We start from the raw sequence: 26,845 nt of genomic DNA on the forward strand, positions 1-26,845 counted from the left end.
AACATTGGGTGCATGATGACTTGAGCCACACCAGACTAATATGGTAACACACACAGAGATGCCAATTCAGCAGTATCGTGCGAGGTAGAATGTGGCACTGCTCTCGGTACACTGCCAGTTCCCAGGGTCACCAATAGTGACACGGTTATCACACGCAACGAGCATGCAGTTGGATGTTGCATGAGAGAAATGCAGCACATTCAACAGCGGGCCATGTTAGGTTCCGCAACCAGTAATCCTTTTACTACTAATCAAACACTTATGCGTGATGTGACCCCAGGAAGAAAAGCCACACTCCTTGAACTCAGGCAGTACTTTGCAGGCTCCGTACCAGGCAAATCCAGTCTCCAGGCACAATTCTTGGGGACATATTTACATGAAAGTGGTGCATCACCATTGATGCGCCACTTTTCTAGCGCTCCCCTAACTGCACCATGGTTTTGCCATATTTACAATACGCGCACCGTGACGCATAATACCGTCAAACTTTTTGGCGCTATTGTTGCACTTTGCTGCACTAGCATCAAAAATGTTGACGCTAGTCCAGCAAAGCACAAGGAAGTCCATAGGGGATTATGGTTGCACCATTTTAATGCCTGCCCTGACCAGGCATTAAAAATGACACCAAAATGGTGCAGTGAAATCTAGTACATTTCACTGCATAATTTTTTAGGCTTCCCTGCCTGAGAACGCCCCCCCTTGCAAACATTATGCCTTGCATAGGCATAATATGGAACAAGGGTTTACTTTGTAAATATAGTGTGGGGAAATTGCCTCCTCAACGCCACATTAGTGTAAAAAAATATATGTTAGTGTGGCACAAGAAGGAGCAAGGGGCTTGTAAATATGAACCTTAGTTCTACGCTCACACTGCTGCTACCCAGTGGAATCCAGTAGAGGACACCACTCTCCAGATGACATGGCAGAAGGTGTAGGTCCTTTGCAGGAGGTCTTTGATGTCTCTAGTATCGCCACACAGAAGAGGGGGCAAGCCACCAAGTCCTTGGAGAGCACACTTTAGAGCAGTGATACTCAAAGTATGGCCCGGGGGCCGCATGCGGCCCTTTTGACCTTTACATGCGGCCCCCAGAGCAGCAGTAGCACTAGGCTGCTGTTTACTGGATTTAACAGGGGACACTTTATTTAAACATGATAGAAGAAAAGGAAAGAAAGTAAGGAATTTGTCCTGCACCGCTTTAACTGCAGGAACACTTTCATTCTTTAAGAAACCTTGCAGCAAATGTATATAACTATAAGTGTTCTTAGAAATCCAAAAAGTGTATTTAATTTATTTACACACAGAACCATTTAATTTAACAGTGCATGGAGAAGTATTTTTTTTAAACAAAGGTTTCAAACATAAATTCGGAAACTTTCATTCTTCCCCCACCCCCAACGTTCAGTCTAACCCCCACCTTCATAACAATGCCAATAGTGAACTAAGAGGCAAGTCAGTTGTTATCTGCACTCTTTGATTGGCCTGATTTGCTAATATACATGAACAACTTTATAGTTTATTAAATCAAACACAGGAGAATGGTTTGCACAGCACACAATCCAATGTCATGCATTGTGAGGTCCTCCTACATACAATAATGAAGAACAAGAAGGGAACGTGAAATAAAACAATTGCCTAGGATCGCACAGTTTGTTAAAGTTGGGAAGCTGGGATTAATGCCAGGTTTTCTTGTTTCACATTGTGCAATTCAGCCACTAGATCTATATGCTTTGCTGCCCCCTATCACCACCATAACGCCACAAACCCTCCCCACCCATAGCCCCCTCCTCCCTTTGATCGGCATGCTGCCAGCATCAATGCGGCCCTCTGTTGCACCACAGACCAAACTTTGTGGCACCTGGGAAAATGTTTGCGAGTACCCATGCTTTAGAGTGTCATATTGCAGCAAGCAGTGTGCCCAGTCCAGCCAAGATGCAGTAAGGGTGCATGATTCCTTTCCTAGACAGTAAATACTCCTGTGTACAACAGATTCTTCTGGCAGCTTGTGTTCTTCGTCTAACGCTACTGCATGTGTATCTCTAAATTGCTGAAGTTTGGTATCACTAGTTACACTAAAGTGTGCTTTTGAAGCTGGAGTTGGTTCAAAGTGTTTCCCTTTGAACCACAGGTATCTCCCCTAAATGTCAATCCTATCTGTCATGGGCCCATAGAATGTAAATCTTTATATTTAGTGGTGCCATAATCTGACCCTGAGAGGCCTAATGTCAAAACCTCCCCCTCCAGTTTATCCAGCCAGGCCCTCAATTTGCAGAGGTCTCTTGTTCCAGTTGCCCAGGTTTTATAGATGTCGCTGGGGAATGCACAGGTGGGACTTCCCCCAGCCCCCAGTGGAATGCAGCGTCAATTTTAACAAAGCACACAAAAGAGATTTTAGAACATGGAAATGCTCACTTTCTAGTAGTGGCATTTCCAAGGTATTACTGACAAAACCACCTTTATCACTGAAAGGGTTTGTCTTTAGGAATCTAATCATAGTAACCATTATAAGGCTGCTCCACTACAATCCTCTTTGGCAGCTAGAATTCATTTTAAAATGCTCCCCATATTAATCTATGGGCAGTGCAGCTCTCAATGGTAGTGAAAACAAATATGGGCATTCGTCACTCCGTGGGCTCAAGTGCCCTGATGCATGCACAAGTCTGCAGGGGCAAGCTGGACACAAGCTATGAGAACACCACAAGGGTGCACGTGCACCCATACATGCTTGCTGTGACAGAATTAGTATATAAATAAAAACATGAATGTGCAAGTGTGCATATCCTGGCAGGTTGTGGCAGGCACAGTATACATATAAAAATGCAAATGTGTAGGTCTGCACTTCTAGAAAGCTATGTTAAGCTCAGAATATACATGTGAAACAACCAATGAGCAGTTGTGCACATATTGGCAGGTGCCACTTCCTAGCAGATTTAGAAAGGGCACGCACACTTTCACACAGTACTCACAGTGGGAAAGTGCTCAGAGCCTAAAGGTCACTCAAAAAGAATTAGTAGAGCCTCCTAGAGAAAGCAAAAAAGCTTGGAGAGACACTACCTCAGAGTGTGAGGTCTAAAAACATGTGACCTTCGTACGCCTCTGCCTTGTTTGCAGTTTAGACAAAAGATTGGTAGTGCATTCGGTGTACACCCACGCATAGTTTGTTGTAGTGCAATTGCTACATTATCATGGGATTGAGTAGTTCATATTGGGCATACTCTTTCAGTTTTTGATTTCCAATTTATTGGGAAATTATTGCACACACCTCTGTGGACACATTTCTATTTGTGATTGCTGTGACTTTTTGTTGTGGTGTCCATTATCATGAAGGCAGTTTGCACCAGATTGGTGGGTGATACTAATATTTAAAGGTGTGTTATGATACAGTTGTCTAAGCACAACATTACACATATCCATTCTTGGTCCAGGAGCAGCAGCAACAGCAGGACTTGTATGACCGGGTTCATGATGCAGGAAATGTGGAAACTCGAAAAAAGGGGAGTTTTTAACTTTTATCCCTCCCAACCTGCCAACACAGGCGTGGAGGATTAGCCTCCACAGTTTCGTCAGTAGGAGTGCACATCATGATTGGCTTGGTGGGAAAAGGGGCTAAAGTCCCACCACCAGCCGATTTAGCCTACGGCACCATCGCCGCAGGTGGAGATTCGTGGTAGTGCCAGCAGACCTTCAGTGGTATTTCACCTATGCGCCCTCTAACATCCAAATAGGGCCTTTATGATGGAAAATTTACAGTGGGACCGTTACCGCCAAGATCTAAATCAGGTCTAAGGTCTGAAATCCAGTATTAATAAAGATTTCTAAGTTTATGAATCCTAATATGTACTACATATGTTATTGGACAGATTTCAGTCTTTCTTGACATTTAGAATTATTGTGTATACATTATTTTAAAGTGGTGGGTAATATATTGGATACATTTGAAAATAAATATAGATATATCCTTTCAGTAACAATGCAAATATAAGCATGAACTTGGATGTTAAAACCAGAGTGTAAGCTAAAAATACAGCCCCATAATTCAAGAATACTGCAGAGAAGGGTAAAGAATATTCTATTCAGATTGGTAAATCCTCTTAAGTGGGCTCACCTAGGTTAGAACAGGTAAAGGATCCATGGACTAAGGAGAAAAGATACATTAGAAGTGACCGTAGAACTCCTGAGGGAATAGGATGGTAAAACATGAAATGAACTCCACAGCTTGAGTCAGCCTCATTTATTCAAATTATTGATATGATTACACTTGTAAAAAAAAAAGAAAAAACATATATATATACAGTATATATATATTTCTATATATATATATATATATATATATATATATATATATATATGTGTGTGTGTGTGTGTGTTATTTGCACTTTATTAGATCCTGTGTGAAATGCAGCTGGGTAGTGAAGAGGCCCAACCTGCTTATAGATCGTGTCCTTGCCATAGGTGGGGATTCTTGTGAGTAGTGAGAGGAGAAGGCAGACTGCATAGTGGAGGTTGTGAAGCTCGCACAGGACAGAATAAGGGAATTTGAAAAATATCAGTTTCCTGGAACTAGTGGAGGTTGACCAGTGACATAACTGTGATTCTCGAGGTAGGTGTCAACACCATTTACCTTGCTAGAGATTCTTGTCAGAGTAACAGCAGGATTTCATAGTGTGGCGGAACCATGACACATCTTTCACAAACTCTTGAACTACGACCTGCATGTCTGAAAATGTCAGTTTAGGATGATGTTCGCTGCCTGCCACTGTGCACTGCACTTGTGCGATAGGGCCACTTAATTAGTCTTGACCGACAGTGGTTTGAGTTACCAAAGGTGTGTTTCTGCAGACTCCTGTCTGGTTCAGTTGTGGAAGAGTCAGTCTTCTGTGACAGGCTAGAAACAAATGCTGGTCAGCAGGTAGTAGACATTGGTGAGAATCCATAATTCCGTGCTGGTGAATTCCTATGTTATCTGAGCTGGTACCATTTTTGTGCATCTAATAAAATCATGTTAAGTGGAATTGTCAACTCAGATGCTGCATGCGATTTTAGCGCATGAGCTAAAAATCACATACTTTTGAATGAAAAAACAATGTAAACAAACTGTACTATAAATAAACAGGTGAATGGTAAGATTCCACTATCTGCTAATGTGAAATATCGGCCGGGAAGTATCCTTTTGGTTAAACCAGACGAAAGAGAGCCTGCCTTTTTTAACTTAGCTGTGCTGGCATATACATCCTAAGTCAATCCACTGGAATTAATATGTGATATCTGTCCTCCTGCTCCATTCTCACAGTGTGGTACCGAGTGATACATTTGAGTCCGCGCCCGCCAACCCGGCTTTACAGCCTTCGTTGAGATTAAACTTCAAATCATCTTATTGCTGCTGTCAGGAGTACCATTAAAGGGATATTGCATATTATACACGTCTCATTGTCTTTATTAAAATCTGATATTTTCTCTTCCCTGAAGCTAGGAAAATGTCCATTTAATGTCTAAGAGATCCGAAAATTGACTGGTTGGACATCCAGAAGGAAACACTACGAAAATGCTGTCTTCACAAGAAAATATTTCCGGGTGAACAAATGTTTGTTTTGACTTATTCAGCAATACTGTGAAATGTGAATTTTTGAAATGTTGGCTGGAAACCTCTACTGGTATAAATTAAGGCACTTGGATAATTAGGTGAGGCTACATCCCAAATATGTTTTTTTCTGTTCTCAGTGGTACAGTGGGGTAATTTTCCATTACATGAAGGCCCATGGTGCTTTTGCTATGCCACTGCTAACTTACTTATTTACAATAGCATTCTTAATCGAGAAGTAAAACCCAAAGAAGAAATATCGGTTCCAGTGATAAAAGATTATGGAGATCTAAAGTGGGCGATATGCAGTGTAACACCGTTAACCATGTGCTTTTGCATACATTTTCATATTTTGCCAAGAGTTTACCACCAGTATTTTGCCCCTGCTGTGATGTAATTTACTGCTTCAGTAATGAAGTACACTACATCACATATGCTTTACCATTTTTAAAAATGTTTCTGCTTAGTTTTCTGCTAACGTTTAAACATTTCTGCTAAGGTGACATATGGTCTAATTAAGTAATAATGTTGCTGTACCTATACTTTGGGGGGATTTTTTTATAATTCCCCTAAAAATGCACTGAATATTGGGGATTATTACAGGAAGACTAGGTGAGATTGCAGGATTATCAGAAATGGACGCCTCAAGAAAAAAGTAATGTAGATTTTAATTTACCAAGGCTTATCTGTTTCATGTTGCAACAACAGTTGTTAATGATTTGAATCATTTTTTTGTTTTTTTCCAACATATGAACAAACTGGATTGGTATCTGTAGGAAAAAGGAGTATTATGTGGTGTGGGGTTTAGTCCTCACCATGTAATACTCTCACAAATACCACAAAGTTGTTTCCTGGATTCACACTAATACATCCTTAGCTCAATCCTGGTACTGTGGCACAGAGCAGTCAGCTTTACTAGAGAAACATGTGTTAAGCATTTCAGAGACCCAACCTGGATGATAAGTAATTGACATAACTTGAAAGAAATCAAACACCAATCTATGAAAATAGATCTTATTTTAATCTTAATTTACACATCAAAATGAATGGAATTGCATCAGTACAACAGAGTTATAGATTTTAGAAGCAAAATTAAATCACAGCAGAAATGGCATTTAAATGTTACATTGAAGTCGATTGAGAAAAAACACTACTGCCAAAAGACCACTTATAGGTCGAGTTAAGAGGAACCCTTGCAGGGTTAAGGTTGTGCAGTTCTGTTCTAGCTGCCAGGTGTCGTCTGGGTGCAGAGTTGTCCCGGCTGTCTGTGGTGCTGAACGGGATCCGCACTGGTGCTGATTGTACTGCTTACACAACAATGCAAGAAACAAGATGCAGGCAGTCAGCTGGGGATCGGTTGATGATGTGCCCTGTAGATACAGCATCATATGTGGGGGTCAGCTACTGGGCTGGCAACCAACAAGCCTTGGCAGTGGTAAAGGTGGCAAAAAGCTTGAGAACTTCACAGGGTCCAGGGGAGTGATGTCTCACCCTGAATCTTTGGGGACGTGAGACTACAACGTCAAAAAGACACTGGACCACTGGGATTTGGGTGATCCCTCGAAGAGCCCAATGACTGGTGAATCGTCGGATCCCACTAGCATTTTTACCTGCAGTTTGCAGGGGACTAGTGCCACTAGTCCAAGGGAGACTGAGGGTGCTTCTGGTGCCCACAGGGGTCCCTCTGGTGGGAGGGACAAGCTTGAGCCAAGGACGAGGGGCATTCCTGCAATTCTACGTCCACTGCATCAGGGACAGAGTGTCCTTCTTTTGCTTTACTGCAGTGAGCAAAGTCCTGTTGCTGGTGGCACGGGGCTCCTCTTTGTCCTTCTTTGAAGGCAATTGTTCAGATTGGTGCAAAGGTGTCTCTTAAATCCTGGATTTAAGAGTGTTAGGGGTGTGGAGGCTAGTGGCCAATGGGCAGCTAGTTCCTGCATGTAATCCACCTCTGAGATCACCACATCTGGTGGGGTGGGTCACCTTTTAGTACCTCTATCTTGCCACTCCTAAGTTGGCAAAAATCAAAAATTAGTCTACAGGCGGGGCTGCTCACTCTAGAGGTGTGGTCAGCCTGTTGTGGGTGTGCACTATCCTGTATATCTAATTTCCCACCTGACCATGAAACAATTTGCTTGGATCTGGGGGAGGACCGTTTCCTCCTCTGTGGAACAGCAGCAATGGCTATCAGGAGAAGTGAAGCATTTGAAGCTTACTGCCCTGAAATGCCTATTCACTAGCCTGACTTGGGGTTGGGAGATGTGACCTCCTTCCTTGCCTGGCATATATGTACTATTTACTAGGGACTTATTAGGGGGGTAAAATATTTGCCAATTAGAGAATTACCAAGCAGACAAGTCAGTTTTAGGAGACAGGACAAACACGGGGCCTGCTTAGCGGGCTCCAGTTTACTAACAGAGTTATAAGCATCAGCGTTGGGGGCAAAAAGAGAAGGGCGACTATACACAAAAGGGCACCTTCCTACAGTATTATACTTAGACTTACTCACATAAGATCTTGAAAACTGCAGAAATAACAGAATCCATGTTGCCCACAGCTCTGGAAAGACAAGCACTCTTCTAACAGGTCTCCTTTACCCTGGCACTGCACCCAGCAGAATATGTTCAGACTGGCTTCTACTATTACATCTAAGTGGTGCATCATGATCAAATAGGACGGGTGATCCTTGGTTCAAGAAAAGCTACTTAGAGATAATGGGGAATCTGTAAGTGTTATGTAGAGAAGATCCCATGCCTTGTAGAAGTTTCAAATAGATTGGTAGCCGTACAAAAGGACAGCCCAGCTCCTGTGCAGAAATAGTTTGTTGAAACAAAACTAAAGCAGGCTTAAAAATCTTTTCAGAGCAAGTTCAGCACCCCATAAGGAATTCAAACTTTTATTGTGGTTGTGAACTCTTTGTACCACTCACGCCATTCTTCTCACCTAAGAGTCAATGGACAGTGTAGACAATAGATTGAGGGTAATCTGCAAAAACACCTTGTTTTCTCCTAAATCTAACCTCACATTGTAATTTGGCTACAAAAACACAGAGAATAGAGGAATATGAGGTTGGAGGTTCTGACAACAGTGGCCTACCGCCAACCAAACAAAATGTCCTGTTCTTCTCAAAACTGACAAGTAAAAAGAAAGGTACCGCCTACGTTATAATTTAAGGTCTGGATAAAAGAAGAACAAACAACAAAAAAAAGTATGCATAATCCCACATGACCTGTATTACTTCTATAAAGGCTCTAAAAAGTAAGGAGCAAAACAAATGAGGAGACAAGTTGCAGTATATCTTAGAGAGGGCAGCCACAAGCTCAGGTGTCGTATAAATTCCCCTTGTAAATTATTACACAATGTCTGACGATGCATGCATCCTTTTTTCTTAATAAACGCTCAAGAGATAGTGGCAGATACCCCTCAGCACCCACCTTCTTAGAACTTGGCATTGAATCCTTCGTCCATTATATGTGAGGGTTCAAGAGGTAACCCCAAGTAAATGGGGACTGGAGAGAGAAAACACGTGTGCAGCTTGTGTACACAGAACAAACTGCAAAAAAGTGTTGAAGTACTTCAGGACCGGTATGCTGTCCTCCCAAGGAGAGGGCCAAAATTCGAAGATCAGATTCATAATATAACTGAATAAAACATTAAGGACTACCATAGAAAAAATAAACAATGCCTCACAAGTCTCTTGCCCAGAAAGACACTAAACTTAGGAGCTCTACTGAAAAAACTAAAAACAAGTACCTGGAGACCTGGCAGAAGAAATGGCATAGAACTACTCAGGATAATTCATACATAAAAAAGTCACAATCTTCATTGAACCACACGAGAAGCAAATTAAAGTTGAACGAGAGGGAGCCAAGTATTTATCTAAGAGCAGAGGCGAAAGATCCATCACACCCACAAGTGCTGCCACTCAAAGTAGTGAATGTCCTACATTCTAAATGTTTTTCTGCCAGGAGTGACACCTAGGTTCAAGGTCTGCTTCCAATTACCAATACATTATTTATGTGCGGTGTTGTGGTATTCCTGATTCCCAGTTGACAGCAGCCCATTAATTGGATACATCAAGATAACTGCACCAATTTCAGGTGGCAAAGCCACGGATAAGGCGTATGCTGCTACAGCCTTCTCTGCCGGGAGCCAAGTAAGTGAAATCCATCTTGGAGTCTCACATGTGAGTTTCTGACAGTGACTTTCCTCAACGATCCAGCAGTACATGCCCCTGACTGCGGGCATTTGAAGCAATTAATTAGAAATCAACACCACCAATTGAAATACATGTGCAAAAGAAGCCAGTTAACATGACTACACCGGGCATCATAATCTTTCCATGCCACTCGTTACTGGTATAGCCCTTTAATAAGTCAGGGAGCCCACAATTGCTTCTACCTTGAACTCAAGAAACACACCATGAAGATTTGTCGATGGAAGAGATGTCTTTATACCTTAAGATGATACACTTTTGCTTCAGGGTGACCTTGCCAGAGCCAGGTAAATGGCTGAAGCTCCAACCCTCTCTAGCGCTCAGAAGATACCCTCAAAATATGGAGTGAATTTTGGATGATAACCTAGAAGTGCTAAAAGTGAATTGACAACAACACAATATCTCCCTTCGGACACCACAGATCCAGAAAGGGATGCATGTCCTTAAAATGTCTGTAGCCAATCATAGCCAATAGCCACATAGCCATAGCCAATCAAATGTAGTTTTGTCAACCAATGGCAGAGTGGACAATAACTCTGAAACCAATGGAACAGACATGAGTGAAAAAGAAATTTAGCATTCTTTTTTTCCGGCATTGTAAAAGGAGAAAGTTCCAAAGTTACGTTATCAACTGAGGTACTTTGTCGTGATTACTTCTTAATGCCCATGCTGTCTTACAAGTCTCAAGAACTAAAAGACAATTTCAGTGTGCTTGTGAATACAAAATATGCTACTTTTCTGAAACAATCAGCATTGATCAATAATGGGGTGTCTTCTTAGACATGGGCAATTTCACAGTGAACTAATTTGTGCCACCCTGACCTTTGGGAGTAGGTAGGTGTTTCAGAAGACCCTGGGGTTTCTTTTATGCTGTCTTCATTTGAGCACAAACTACACATGCCTGGTATATCTTTGTATATTTCTTCTACAGCTGAACCACCAAAAGAAAGAAGAATGAAATGACTAAATGGAGGGCCTTTCTTTCTCTATATTCTATGCCTCCAGAGTATCAAGACACCATAATAAAACCTCTTACGCATAATTGATCTGGGGTTAGCTATAACAGCTCTTAGAACTTGATTATTATTATCTTCTAGACAGAATATTTCTAGGTACCCTGCAAGAATATAAACAGGAAGAGGGTTTCACATACCCTGTTTCTTCTTGAAATGATGAAGCGCCTATCTTTTTTTTAATGTTAGGTAGTAATAATATATGAAAAGTGGGAAGAAAATAACAAATACCTGGCATTTTGTGAGTTGGTGCACTTCATGGACCTCTGAAACCCAATATATTTATAGCTCATCCTTACTGGTATGGGCTAGATAGCTCCTTACATCAGATGTCTCTAGCATGCGAAATCTCCTTTGATTGCCAAAAGCCCTTCATCATAGATGGAGTAATTTCTCTCTGAATATGTCAAAGGACAGGAGTTGATAGTAAACTAATATCATTCTTTAGCTTATTGACTTCTTTATAATACATTGGTCTCAATAGCAGAAGCAAGAGCATCTCTTTTCACTGTGAAGGGAAGATTTCAGATGGCGCATCACAAATCAGACTAGTGGAAAAAGTGATCTTGAAATTGTTTTTGATGTACTAGGGATTAGTCAAAAGACATCCGTTTTGTCAGTCTGATAACCGGTGCTGTTATACTGGAAAATCTTGTATGGACTGCCTATGAAAAATTGAGACATTAAGGAATCCTTGGATTGCTTTCAGTGATTGACCTTATTGTTCACATATTCCCTGAAATGTGATCTGAAAACGAAAAATAGAACAAGGATTTGCAATGCAATGGGTCTTGCGTTTGCTCTAGTTAGAGCTATTAGCGTTGTAAATTTCTAACTGTATTTTTCTTGCCACATAAATTGAAAATGAAAAGTAAAACAGTTGGCATAAGTGAGCAGATTGAAAGTGCCACAGCCCCCATGGGTGTGAGCGCGAAAGAGAGACACAAAAAGAAAAAGAAGTTCGCTCACAATCAAACGTATTGCCAAATGTGCAATTATCCATGTAACAGAGTTGATGGCGGAGGCAGTAACAAAACCACCCCAAGGAGGGACAACCGTAAAGCATTTTACAGTGATCACAAAGGATTTTTGAACGGCAAGCCCAGGAATGAGTGATAGTGATGGGTGTGCAGTGGGCGTGGTTAAAAGCCCACAGATAGATTGCAACAGGCCAGAGAGCTTGAGCGCTCAACCTAAAAAGTGAGGTTCTGTGCCATGCGGCAAGCTCCCAGCTCCTGAGTTTGCACCCTATGGCCTTGTTTGGAAGGAGCCAGAGATAAGCAAAAGACTGGCCTCAGTGCCTTTTCTTGACTGGCCCAGGTACTGTCTCTTAAAGATAAGAGCTTACTGGTAACTGAAATAAATATTAATGTGTCCAGTTGGTTAATCGCAGGTGTAATTGCTGTTTGGCAGAGTGTGTGGGTTTTAATTGATACTTTAAGCTTCATAGTGCATGACAAATGCTTATTCTTTTTCAGAGGTGGTGCAAGGGTGGTACTTGGTGAGTTCTGGAGAGTGTTCTTTCAATAGTCACTTAAAAAAATTTCACTAGGTGCAGACCTATTGCTATTGCTAAAATATATATCTTGAAAGCACTTGTTTTATTTTAACCACTAAATAATGTTTCACATTTGCCACAAACTGTATATAATTTAATTGTAAATTAATGACTACAGGGTCACAGTGCCTTCAGTTGCATGCTGGGGGAAAGGACGTAATAGTACCATAAATACACAAGTCACTAGTCTGTCAGGATTCAGTTTTGCAACGCTTTGGATACACACACTAACACCTGCATTATTGCATAATCCAATTAAGCTTTAATAGCATAAAAGAGTTAATTTCCCACAGCTTAGTTTAACTAAGATTTATTTTTCACTTAAGGTAGGTGTGTTATTTTATGGGCTGGTACCGGAAGATAAAAAAAGAACATTTTGTCCTTATGCCCACCACTACACTCACTGACCACCGACCCTATGGCATTCAGCCGCACATTTCCCATACTTTATTTTTTTATGACTTTCAACTACCATTCACACGACAGCTAACTTGTGTTCCAGAATCATGCCAGATATCATACTCTATGCATATTGGCCAGAATACCACTCTGTTGGCAACCATCTAACTGAAAGAGCATCTCTTTCTTAGTGTAATGTACGTTTTAGACACCCCCTTTGAAACAGGATTTGAGCTTCCCTCAACCATCTGCATGAGAATGTGCTGTTTATGAGGAAGAGTAACAGTGGGTGCTACATCAGGGCGTACCTCCATGTGTTTTCAGTCAATTTATTACAGAAACTGTACTTCCATCATTTCCCTCAATTTTTACAATTTTCTCAGGCAGAAACCCCCAGTTCCCCAGGTCAGTGTCAAGCACGTTCATTGCACTTGCTTACCCGTCAAAGTTTATTTGGTGGTCTTAACGCCCCACCACTTTCAAATTTAACGAGCCACCACTGGTGTTAGACAAAGGCACGTGCAGCACACCACACCTGCAAAACTGGCTCTTGGCTCTCACTGACTGCTGCAGTGATACACATACATGGTTTGCTGCTGACTAGATCTGCTGCTGCACTCGACCACATATGGTGCGGCACCAAGTTGCACACCGGTTGCTGCCTGCAAATAAAAGGACAAGCATTGGCAAAGCTATTAGGTCTGGTGCTGGCAGCCAAACATTTAGCCTTGACAGGCATTGTTTTATATTGTTTTTCCAAATAGAACAATAATGGGTACTTGGCTGTTTTCTCATCAATCTAAAAAAAAAAAAAAAAATGATGGCTAAAGCAAATATACTTTTTGACTTAAAAACACACATCGCCAACGCAGGTGCTAACACCGATGAGAATTGTTTTCTGTCCTTGTGCTCTTTGTGAAAGAGCAGAATGTAGTCACAGTGAAGTTATTGGCTGAAGCTGGATGACCCACTGCCCTATCCTTTATGCTTTAGTGGGCACAGAAAAATATTAGTGAAACAATAACAGAGCAGTGGGTGAAGAGGGCTGGCTGTAAGTGCCTATGAATAAGGTTCTTATAAAAATAATTTTAGTAAAATCAAGAGGTCTTAGTTAACTCCAGACCTTTTAAAACAAACATTGCCAAAGCCAAAATTTCAGACTTTGGTCTAGGAACTAGTGGCTTGGCTGCTTTTCATTAATTTTAAATTTTTACCAGCATTCTAAGATGTCCATCTGTGCAGGGTGTGTCCATATGGATGCTCAGGTAGCCTTCTCAAAGGGGTTTGTATATATTTGTGTTAGATGACCGCATGTACATGCAAGAGTCATGTCTAAGGGACAGAGCCTCCTCACAGGCTAACGTAAAACACATTTTTATGCATTTTGAAATGTACTTTTACCCTATAACAACAATTTACAATTGTTCAACACCTGCTGAATAGCTGTTCCTTCCCACGTACTTGATGGCAATGGTTCACAGCCCTAGCTACCTACTGTATGCTTAGGGTAAACAAATCACTGAGAGAAAATTATCTAAAGTGAGGCAGTGAGTCTGAATGAGACCAGTACACGGGGATGTTTCCAAGCATAATTAGCTCACATCGCTGCAGAGACGTCTCTGACAGCCCGCATTGAGTTCAATAACAGAATTAACAGAACACACTGTAGCTCGGTTTAAATACACGTTATTGGGACCATAAAGCCATCACTTTGTACAAACATCGAAACCGTCCTCATTGCAGTGCAGAAAATAAACCTTATACTTTTTAAAAAGGAAATTAGTGTTGATTTTTTGAAACACACTGATTATAAGTTAGAAAGAGGGATATTTTCCTGTTTTGAAGGTAATTTCACATTCATGAAAATCTCGATTGAAGTGTATTATGATGATTGTAAGGTTTAGCTTTATATATTGCCTTGACACAAGAATTGCGTGTACCCGAAATAAATATGGACGTTACTTCGCCAGTTCTGGTGTTAGGCATTAACAAGGTTTCAAATATAAACTTGTTCCTCGTGTGTACAACTTCAGTTGTAGCATGTATGTGGCTGCTATAATCACACAAAACGGGACGTAAGCTGTGATGCAGTCAGATGCTGGAGGTCCCAGAAACAAAGAACTGAGCACCTATCAGGGCAAGCATTAGTCGTCTTTGGCACACAGGAGTTGGAGAGGCACTGTTTACAGATGCAGGGTAATAAGCAGTTTAGCCGTATATGACAAAGCAGCACCTGCGTTTATGTCTGAATTCTTATGTTTATTCTGCAGCTTTTGGGAGACCCTGGGACACACAGGCGTTTGAAAGTTGCAGCTTTTGAGAGCCTGGCATTCAGTAAGCAGATAAGAAAATGTGCCAGGAAGGGGTGTTGTGCCAAATGAAGACATGACGAAAAAATTAAAAAAAACAATGGCACTGGGATATAAAAAAATCCACAGTGCTGACAGAGATTCAGCCAGGAGCCTAAAGAGTGCCTGCAGTCAGAGGCACAGCACTGTTTTAATGAACGGAAAGATGGGGCTGTCAGCAGTTGTCTCCCAATGAATGCCCAGACATCAGTCCTGCAAACAAAACTCGATGGTTTTGTCTGCTTTGTGGTCTGCGATTAACGCCCGGACAGCCAGGATGGTGCAAGAAGTCAATTCGTATGGCAGTGTGCACCATGCTCCATAAATAATACTGTAAAGCAAATAATAAGGGCCATCTGGCACCGAAGGATGGACGGGTAGGAATCGAAGTAGCATTGCAAGATACCTTTTGCAGAGATGGCCTGTGAATAGGGTCGAAAGGTAACAAGCATCAGCCCCGGCTTTCACGGAGTTGGGGGAGTTACGGGAAAAAAAAGAGAGAACACAGTACTCGGGGACATGGGGCAGGTAGGGAAGGGGGCCCGACCGGGATTCCTTCCGCTGGGATCCTTCCCTTCTCTCAAGGCTGAGCCGGGAGGGGAGGCAGGAGGGATGGTTGCTGCTGGGGGAGCTAATATTGATGCAGGGACAGGAGAATAGAAAGGGCAACACAACAAGAGCAGGAAAGTTTCCAGGGACCCCTCAAAAAGACAAAGCCAGTTATAGCCTTGTGGGTCCAGACCTGCCCTTGCAGTGTTTTGTGTATGTTTTTGTGCCTGTTTCTCATTTTTTCCAGTGTATTTACTTTGTCTAAATAAACTCTGAGTTGCATTTTTGCTGTATTTAAATGCAGGCTTGTGGGATCATACTTATACAGGCATCAAACCTGCAGTCACTAATCAGCAGAGCACTCCCTTTGAAGCAGCCTGGAACACAGCAGCTTGTCTTTTACAGCTATGGACGACACAACAAGGAAATTAAAGCTCTCATTCCAAGCCAAACGTGGGAGATAAGATACATGAGGGCGAGCTGGCCCTGGAAAAAAACCCTCTGCTGTTGGTTTTATGTTTTCAGAGGGAGCTGGGGGGGGGGGTGGACTTGCCCAAGGAAACGTGGCTGATCTGGAAAAGACACCCACATTGTAAGATGAACAGCCAAAAACTAAAAAATAAATAAACTGCAACACAATAATTTCTCACCATGCACTACTGAGGCTTGTAGAAGCCACTAAAACAAGAGCGAGGGAGAAATGGCCCTGGAAAAGCACCCCTCAGCTGTTGATTTTTTTGTTTGCAGAGGGAGCTGATGGGAAGGAGGGACTGAACACCCACCCACAGTGTAAAACCGGGCAAATACAAAAAAAAAAAGTCCCCTACAGAGATAAACAGGACTTAGCGTAATTGTACAGTAGTCTGTCCTGCCCCTAAAGAGAAAAAGGCAGGAAGAGGCATAACTGACCGCTAGCAAGCACAGACTTTTAAAGGACACTGCAGCCAACAAATTAAATAGCTTTGAACTCACAGAATAAATATACTTAAAAGTATACAACACGTCGAATGCGTACGCTCGACCTAAAAGTTTGATTTATTCAAATTCACAATTTTCAAATTTAGCATACAGAAAAAAAAGTTGTACAAAAGTAAGCACTTCTTTAATATGTTAGTGATACTATTTCAAAAATGTCAGACAAGAGTATGACATTGTCAAATAAATGACACCAAAATGTCCAGAATATCTTTCAATGTATGTTTATAAAGGTTTGGAAGGATGCCCAGGTATTCAATACACTGAAGGAAATATAAAGGTACTCAAATTGTCTATAACAATTATTTAGGCAGTCTTCTGCTAGTCCCTAGTTCTATTTTGTCAAACAATTATTGACCTGTTGCCGTGACTGTTAGTGGGGACAATGGGAAGTCTGTACTACCCCCATTGTGCCATAGTCTTTCACCACCTGAGATAGTGTAAATAAATACTACAGCCTCACTGGGGCAGTGGTAATGTGTTGATATTTCACTAGTTATTTTCTATGCCTGCATTCCTGTGATAACATCTCACAGAGATGCTAGACGTTCCTCATTGCTTTTTAGGGCACTGATGGAAATATATATGAAAATAGGTGGAAATGTAAACAACACTCCAATCATTCACAAGAACACAAATATTGGCAAATATAAAACATCTTTAAAATGATATCTACAGCTATGTACCTGTGAGAATTTCCTTTGTCATGTACCTCATCAATGTTCAGTCGCTTATCTTGGTTTCTATGTACCACCAGGTTACAGTTTAAATATCAAGACCCTACATTTGTTTCCATCCCAAATGTCCTTCCACGAATGCAAGTTCAGAAACATTTACTGCACAATTTATTTTAACTAACCATGTTTAAAGGGTGAGCAAAGGTTTTTTACTGCTGGTTAGCCATGTGTACAGTTCTCTGATTTCTAAAAACAGCAAAGCAAACAGGGCAAAATTAAGGCAGGGCAAAAAAATGGTCTTTTGGTAATTTCCTATAAAAAACTCCTGATAACAGGTGGTTGAAAACACAATCATATGTTTAGTGCCATGGTGAGATGTAGGCCCCATTCATACTGCGCAAATCAGCAAAGGTTCCCTATTGACCTCTGAATTTTGGTTTCTTATTTTCAATTTCTGTAGTGTAACAAATTACTTACTTTTTTTATTCAATAAGGTACTGTGACAATGCATCCATTGAGTTCCTAGTTCAAAACGAAATTGATGAGCAAAGAAAATGTAGGCTTTGTTTGCTACCTAGAGATGTAATGTCTCTTTTCTAAAAATTCCTCAAAACAATGGTTTATCGTTAATACTCTTGATAGAGTCGACCTTTGCTTTTTTGCTGAATAGATCTCCTCTGAAGGATTGATCCATAAGGGATCTTACACCTAGGAGTGCACAAAAATCTGTAGCAGCTTTAAGTATAACTGTAGAAGGCAGATAAGTCTGTAACATTAAACATATCGGTCCCAGACAATTGTGGCATACACACAAATCAACCAAGGGTTAAAAATGTAGGTCAAGGTGGTGTTTTGCTCCAGATGGGGAAAGTTGTGAACACAATTGTTAGAAATGGGGTTTCTGGTTGGCAGTCAGTTTGCACTCTGTCCAAGCAGGGACCCTCACTCTAGTCAGGGTAGAGGAAAAGCACACCTGGTTAACACCCGCTCACCCCTTTGGTAGCTTGGCACGAGCAGAAAGGCTTAACCCCAGAAACAATGTGTAAAGCATTTGTACCAACACACAATAATGCAGTGAAACACTACAAAATGGATACCATACCAGTTTAGAAAAATAGGTAATAACAAGACCAAAACAACAAAAATACAACATACACAAGTCAAGAAATGAATTTTCAAAAGAATGAAAGTCTTTATCCACAGAAAACAGTGAGAACATTGTTGTTACACAAAGTACATGGTTTGCGTAAAAAATAAAGCTGCACAGGTGAGCGTGCAGCGAAAAAGTCAGCAAGGCGCTGATTTCTTTTTCACAAGTGAGGCCACAAAGGTGAGTAAAATACCCCACCCCAGAGCCCAGGAAAGTAGGAGTAAAGTACTGCAAGTTTCCTTAGGACACACTACAAGTCATGAGTTACTGAAAGAACCAAGCAAGACTGCAAGCAACAAATGGTGGAATCCTGGACCTGAAGACCTGTAAAGAGAGTAGACCAAGTCCATAAGTCGCAGAAGATTCCAGGAAGGACGGGAGCCCCTGCCAACCTAGAAGATGGTGCAAAAGAGAAGTCTCCGGTTGGAAGAAGTCTGCAGAAGAGCACCAAAGAAGATGGCTGCAGGTTCCTGCATGATGCAAAGGATGTCCCATGTGGAGATGTTGGATGCAGGCGAGTTGCAGCACTGGATTCATCCAACAAGCCTTGGTTCAAGCAATGTTGCGGATTGCATCAAAATGGCGCTGCTGGACCCAGGAGGGACCTCGGGCCTCAACTCAGGCTGAGGAGGCAGAGGGGGCTCACAACACTGGATTGAAGCCACAGATGACCAGGCAGCACCCCCGGAGGTCCCAGGACACCGGGACAAAGAAGGTGCAAATTGTGGTTGCTGCAGCACTACAAAAGAAGGTCCCACGCCACCGGAGAACAACTCAGTGAGTTGAGTGTCGCAGGATAGAGTGCTGGGGACCTGGACCAGGCTGCACAAAAGGATTCTTGCAAATAGTGCACAGAATCCTCCAGAGATGAAGATGTCGCGGTTCACAGGGGTACTGTCGCAGAAGGGCAAGCAAGCTCTTACCTCCTCCAAATTTAGACACCAGGACCCTAGGACAGTCTGTGTCGAAGGGGTCTACCACCTGTGTTCCAAGGAGCATGCTCATCACCAGGAGAGGAGTCCAAGAGAACCGGTCATCATCTTAGAAGGTGGCTGATGGAGCAGGGAAGTGATTCCGTCACTCCATATGAGATTTCTTCCGTCCTTCTGGTGCAGGGTGAAGACAGGGAGTCCCCAGAGTGTCCACACCATCAAAACTGTTGCAGTTGCTGGCTGGAGCTGAAGTTGCAGAGTCGAAGTAGCCCGTCTGGATACTTTGTTGCAGTTACAGCAGTTCCTGGATAAGTCTGTGGTTGATCCAAGATCAGAGGATGAAGCAGTAGTTGCAGAAGATTCCTGATGGAAACTTGCAGGGAGAATCTGAAGAGGAGCCCACAGGAGAGACCCTAAATAGCCCTGAGAGGGGGATTGGCTACCTAACCAGGTATGCATCTATCAGGAGGGGTCTCTGATGTCACCTGCTGGCACTGGCCACTTAGAGGCCTCCAGAGTGTCCCCACACCTTGGGAAACAAGATGGCTGAAGTCTGGGACACACTGGAGGAGCTCTGGGCTGGGGAGTGGTCACTCCCCTTTCATTTGCCCAGTTTTGCACCAGAGCAGGGACTGTGATCCCTGAACCAGTGTAGACTGGCTTATTCAAAGAGGGCACCACTTCAAAGCATTTCCAGATGCTGGGGGAGGCTACCCCTTCCAAGCCTGTAACACCTATTTCCAAAGGGAGAGGGTCTAACACCCTCCTCCCAAAGGAAATGCTTTGCTCTGCATTCCTGGGACTGAGCTGCTGAGACCCCAGGAGGGCAGAACCCTGTCTGTGAGGTGGCAGCAGCTGGTGGCAGCAGCTGGTTTGGCAGTACTCGGGGTCCATGGTGGATCCCCTGGATACATGGAATAGGCTCCCCAATACCAGATTTGGAATGGGGGGGACAGTTCCATGATCTTAGACAACTTACCTGGCCATATTCAGAGTTACCATTGTGAAGCTACATATAGGTATTGACCTGGACATCGTGGGGGCACCTTTGCTAGTGCAAGGGTGCCCTCACGCTTAGTAACTTTGCACCTAGCTTTCAGTAAATGAAGGTTAGACATATAGGTGACTTATAAGTTACTTAAGGCAGTGTAAATGGCTGTCAAATAGAGTGTGCACTATTTCACGCAGGCTGCAATGGCAGTCCTGTGCATGGGTTTGTCTGAGCTCCTTATGGGCGGCAAGATAAATTCTGCAGCCTATAAGGATCTCCTGGAACCCCAATGCCGTGGGTATCTAGATACCATGTACTAGGGACTTATAATGGGGGTCCAGTGTGCCAATGGGAGTTGGTAAATGAAGTCACTAAACTATAGTGACTAATGTGGAAGCAGAGAGAGCATAAGCACTGAGGTTCTGGTTAGCAGAGCCTCAGTGACACAGTTAAGCACTACTGACAACACACACATTAGGCCACAAACTATGAGCACTGGGGTCCTGACCAGCAGGATCCCAGTGAGACAGGCAAAAACGTACAGACATTTAGGTAAAAATGGGGGTAACATGCCAAGAAAGATGGTACTTTCCTACGTCTCTCCAGCCTCCTTACGTGAGGCTAAACTCACACCTGCCCAGTGCCAGCATACCCTCCCCAGGAGATAGCATGCTCTATTAATACACATAACATAAGACATCTAATTGATAACTGATTTTGACAAATTAATCAGCACAAGGGGATAATCTCAAATCATTCATAAAAATGTTGTGTGAATTTCTAATATGTTTTACTTAACAAATTAGGATGGAAGTCTTTAATGCACATTTTTTCAGCACTTTGAGAAAATCCACTTTAGTTACAGTTTCAGTGGACCTTACTCAAAGTTAAGTACTTGTACACCTTCCTTGGTCTATTTTAAAAACCTTATTTGGTGGACATATCCCAACAATTTTATTCCAAAAAGCAACAAAAATAAAACTTGCTTTGCCAGCACTTAAAGCCAGTTATGATTTGAAATAGCAGTTTTTTCTCCTTTTCTGCAAAGAATGATTTTGTGGAATATAGCTTCCACAAAATTTCATGGAAACTATGGGAGGGTTACAATAGGCTGAGTTCTAATATGGGTCATATAATCTTGGTTTTTGGTTTTACGTTGAATATTTTGACCCTAACAAAATTCCCTCTACTTATACCCTGTCAGAGGGATCTGATATTTTCTTTTTTGACTGTGATGATATTTGTATTGTAGGATCTGACAATAAGATATATAAAGAAAAACAAAAAAATAATGTAAATTCTGATTATTGGCATTACGTGTAATTTTAGTTTTTGTCCCTGTTGTAATCTCTCTATCTGTGAGCTTTTAACTGTGCCCATGTCACGCCCATCACTTTTGTTGGTTTGTTGGCTTGCCTTTTAAAACTTGCTTGATTTCATTAGTGAAAGGGATACATATGTCATGCTTTTTCCGGTGTTTAGCTCTCCTCGAGAGCACCGGCCAACTACTGAAAACATACGTGGCTCAATTTTTTCCGTATGGTTTCTGGACTACTTTTTCTCTTTATTTGGTAGGCAGAGTGATTTCACTGGGCACTAATCGAGCTCTTTTCATGACTACCAGTTTAATTCTATTGTTTATCCTAGAGCTGCTTCACGAATTCAAAGTTTTACACAGCGCGATCGCACTTGTTTTGCTTTTTAATACAATGCAAATGCAAAACCAGACCAGTCTTTTTGTTCTGATTAGTCACCTTCAAGCTCATGGCATGGCGCTTCAAATCAGCTCCCTTATGCAAAATAATGTGTATTAGTTTCCATTTTCAGTTTATGTGGCAAGAAAAGTCCAGTTCGGAGGTTCCAACACTAATAGCTCTAACTCGAGCAAACGCGAGACCCAATTGCATTGCAAATGAGTGTTTCTCTTTTGTTACTGCCTCTCTGTCACTCTCTCTCTCTGTCCCTTCTGTCATTTCCTCCTCTATAGCTCTCTCCAGTCGTTACCGTTCTCTTTTTCTCCCTCTTGTGACTGCCTCTTTCTATATCTTCCTCTTCTCGCTGCCCCCTTATTGTCACTATATTTTTGTCTTCTGCTGTTTCCCCGCTTGCTAACTGATACTGATCACAGCCACCTCATCCTGTTGTTGCTCCATCTATCTGTTACTGCCCCACTTTGGTCTGTCACTGCCCCACTTGTTTTCCTATCAGTAGAGCCAAATCTCTCTATTTCTATTCCCCGTTCCCCTCTCTGTCTCTACAGTTACGGCAGACCCAGCCTTTCCTGTTACTGACCCTCTCCCTCTCCCCTGTCCTGACCCCCTTTGCTATCCTTTTCTGTCTTGTCACTTCCCTCCCCTCTTCTACCACTAGCCCTGTTTTTCTATTGATACTGCCTATCCCTTCACTCTAAACCCCTCTCTAGCTCTCTACTGTCACTTTCTTTCTTTCTCTTTTTCTTTCTTTCTTTCTTTAATTCTTTTTCTTTCTTTCTTTCTTTCTTTCTTTTTTCTTTCTTTCTTTCTTTCTTTCTTTCTTTCTTTCTTTCTTTCTTTCTTTCTTTCTTTCTTTCTTTCTTTCTTTCTTTCTTTCTTTCTTCCTGTCTCTGTTTGTCTTTCTCTCTCTCTTATGTCACTGCCTACTCTCTCTACAGTCATTTCCCATCTTTCTTTGTCCAAATAACCCCATTGTGGACACCTTTGCTGCCGTGATTACTTCTCTTTGGTCACTATTACTTTCTCTCCTGCCACAGACCCCCTGTATCATTTTACTGCCTCTCTTCACCCTGATATCTTCACGTATCTTTTACAGCACCTTTTTTCACTTCCACTCTCTCTTGTCATTGCCATATCTCATTTTGTCCTGTCACTGCAGGCGGACATTGCCATCTCACTGCAGACCATAATATTGGCACTTCTATGTCACAGGCGGTGGATGTAACATTTGCTGAAAGAATGGACCTTCATTTTCACTTTTCTACTATTTACTTGACTCTGGCGAAGGAAGGAGATTGTGGAATGTAGGTAACTGTTATTGAATGAGCTTCATTAAAACTGCGATGTGCATTTATCAAGGAAAACAATAAGGCAGTAATCCACGTTAGGTACATATGTTTAAAAATTAAATTCCAATTCTAGTTTCAGACTTTTGCAGGAAACACAATGCAGTTTCTGAGCTAAAACGTTACCATTTCACGTATCGGTAATGTCTCCACGTGAAAACTAAGTTAAAATGTAGAAGAAGGGAATATTAGTAACTTGAATTATTCCCCAATGTTCTAATTTGTTTTGGTATTTTATATTTTAGTGACATGCTTCATTTCCAGTCACTCCAGAACCCAGTGCATACAATAATTGAGAGATTACAGTGATATTTCTTTAGGAGGAGTTGTGTGCTAAAGTTAGATAATCAGTAGAATTGCTGGGTGCTCATTGACAGTCGCCTGTTATAGATACTTTCGAATGGAAATGATAATTTGCACATGGGGTATGTATCTCTAGGTACCTTTTAAAGCTGGTGCTCAGCTGTTTCTTTTTAAACTTACCTCAAGTTGCCATCCCTGGCATTATTAAAAGTTCGTATTGCCTAATTTTTGTAATCTGGATTATACTAAAAGGGGCACCATTTCAAAATAGGCAACATAAAAGTGACTGGGCCTCGGTAGGAGTGGAGCAGGGTTAGAGACTCACCAAGTGAATGCTGTGCTGCTATGTAACCATGGTTACATTATGCAGGATAAGAACATGCAACATACGTACGTATGAAGCAAGCAGGGAGCTGGTTACCAGCCTAGCTCCGGAAAACAGCAGAATGTAATGAATTTCCTAGAATTTACTAAAATGCAGAGACATATAAAGCAAAACCCAGATTGTCTTAAAATATCCTGGTCATTCTGTAATAGAAAATGTCTGGAGTGTTTCGTCTCTTTGTGTTTAATTTTATTTTATTTATATTTATTTTTTTATTTATATTTTGTACGTTTATGCTGCTTTTGTGTCAAAAAATGAAGTAAAGTGGGCGCTAATGTTTCATAAATCAGGCCCTTAGTTTGACTTGCTTTTCAATACGGACTTGGCATCATCACAGTTTGAAATGCACAACTTTACTTTCGACTACAGTCCATATGGAACTAAACCCCCTCCAACGACTTATTCTCTGGCGTCGGTTCCATATGCTTGGAAAACTGTATTGCATTCTGTCAGATGTTTGTTATGAAACAAACCACTGTGCCTCTTATTTGGCTGATTAGTTGCACCCTCGTCCATTTCCGAAATGTGCCTTTCTTGTATGTCACCGTTGCAGCTGAAGCTCACATCAATGATCTGTTGTAAGTATTGTAGGCTTTTAACAGGCTTTTAACCACGCACGCCCTTCACTTTCACTAGTTAGTGAGCTTGCCTTTCAAAAATCCTTTAAATGCTTTACGTTTGTGCCTCCTTAGGGAGGTTTTGTTACCGCCTTACAGACTGACCCTGTTGCATGGTTAATTCCACGACTGCCAGTATGTTTCACCATGAGTGATCTTCTTTTTCCTTTTGTGTCTCTCCTTCGTGCTCATGACAGCCGTGGCACTTTGAATCCGCTCGCTTATGTCAACTAATGTTTTACTTTTAATTTTCAATTTATGTGGCAAGAGAAGTCCAGTTAGGAATTTACAATGCCAATATCTCTAACTGGAGCACATGCGAGAACCATTGCATTGCAAATGCTTATTTGTCTAATTTCTGCTAGAGAGACTGGATCGGTCAGAAAAGGTTTAGCGGGGATTGCAAATCTTGATGAATCATGTGGCCACATCACTGGGCAAAGAGTGTTCACCTCATTACTGTGCAACTGTATGGAAATTCTTACACAGGGTATATTTTTTGACTTTTGTATGCGAGACATATGATATATGCTATTTTCATGCAGGCCGCCACATGAGCATATTTTCTGTAATATGTGCAGTCTACACAAAACCTACATGTATAAATGTCATATTAAATTAGCAATTTCGCCCACCTCAAGAAATCTAACATTTCTTTTTGTGGCAATTTGTACAAGAGTATTAAACTGTATGTATAGCTGCAAAATGTAGGATGCTTCAAAAGAGCGGACGATGGGCCATATGTACCAAAAAATTATTTTAGGATTCCCTATTATCAAATAATAGGGATTCGCAACTTGGGAATCACAAAACATTATTTACTACGGGCCAGATGTATCATGCATTTTTGCGATTGCAAACAGCCCAACGGGCCATTTGCGATCACAAAAATGCATCTTGGAATGTATTAATTCCAGTTAGCGATTCGGTAACTTGTTACTGAATCGAAAATTGAAATTTCGACTACATACCGATTCGGTATTGGGAGGGGGCGTCCCTTCCGAATATCGAATTGCAGTGGTATGTAGGTATGGTTTGTGACTCAAATGCGGTCACAAAACATTTACATTTTACAGCCTACTTCAAGTAGGTGGTAACCCATTCACAAACAGGAAGGGGTCCCCAAGGGACCTCTCCCACTTTGTGAATGCATGCAAAAACATGTTTAAAGTGCAGGCAGTGGTCCCACAGACCACTGCTTACTCTTAAAAAAAGAAAAGAAAACTTTTCAATTTACTTTTTCAAACCCATCCTATTTTCCTTTAAGGAAATGGGCTGCACTTAAAGAAAAAAGATTGCTTTATTTAAAAGAAATCACAGACATGGTGGTCTGTTGAGCCCAGTAGGCCACCAACCCTGTGATTGTAGCCATTCGCAATGGGTCACAAATTGCAACCTACCTCATGAATTATAATGAGGTAGGTCGATTTGCGAGCCCTTGAGAATCGCTAAATGAAACTCCTGGAGTTTCATACATTCTAATAGCGATTACCTAATTGCGATTCAGTAATCGCTATTGGGAAAATTGATACAATTGGCAATTTTTTTCTGTTCGTCATTTCTAAATAGGGAATTGTAAATTACGAGTCTGTTAGCATTGCAAACTGCAATCCCCAATATTAGAAATCAAAAAATAGGAAGTGTTTCTAGGTTATGATCTACAGCACCATGGGAGACAAAAGGGAGGTCATAAAGTTCATAAAGGTAGTTCACAAATTTATGAAATTTCATCTCAAGGAGAAAGACCTTAAAGACGAGTGAAAGAGAAAACCTAGGCTTTCTGATGTTGAGCTGGAGATTTTAGAAGAAGAGTGCATAAAAAATAGACACACTCTTCCGTAAAACCTCTATGACAGTGTCTGAAGCCACTAAGAGGTGCATCAGACAGAGCATGCAGAAAAAAATAAGTGCCGGAGGAGTTGTAAGTGGCAGCTTTAGTGAAATCCGGAAAAGATGGTATGGCATGCGCGTGCATACTAAGGAGAGATTTGCAAGCAGGATGCAGCAGCCTGCTGGAAGTGGGCCACAACCAACAGCACTTGACAAGATCATAGAGTGCACACTTGCACTAGAGGCAGTTGCTGAAATCAGCAATATTACT

This window comes from Pleurodeles waltl, chromosome 2_1 (assembly GCF_031143425.1).
Source record: "Pleurodeles waltl isolate 20211129_DDA chromosome 2_1, aPleWal1.hap1.20221129, whole genome shotgun sequence".
Lineage (NCBI taxonomy): Eukaryota > Metazoa > Chordata > Amphibia > Caudata > Salamandridae > Pleurodeles > Pleurodeles waltl.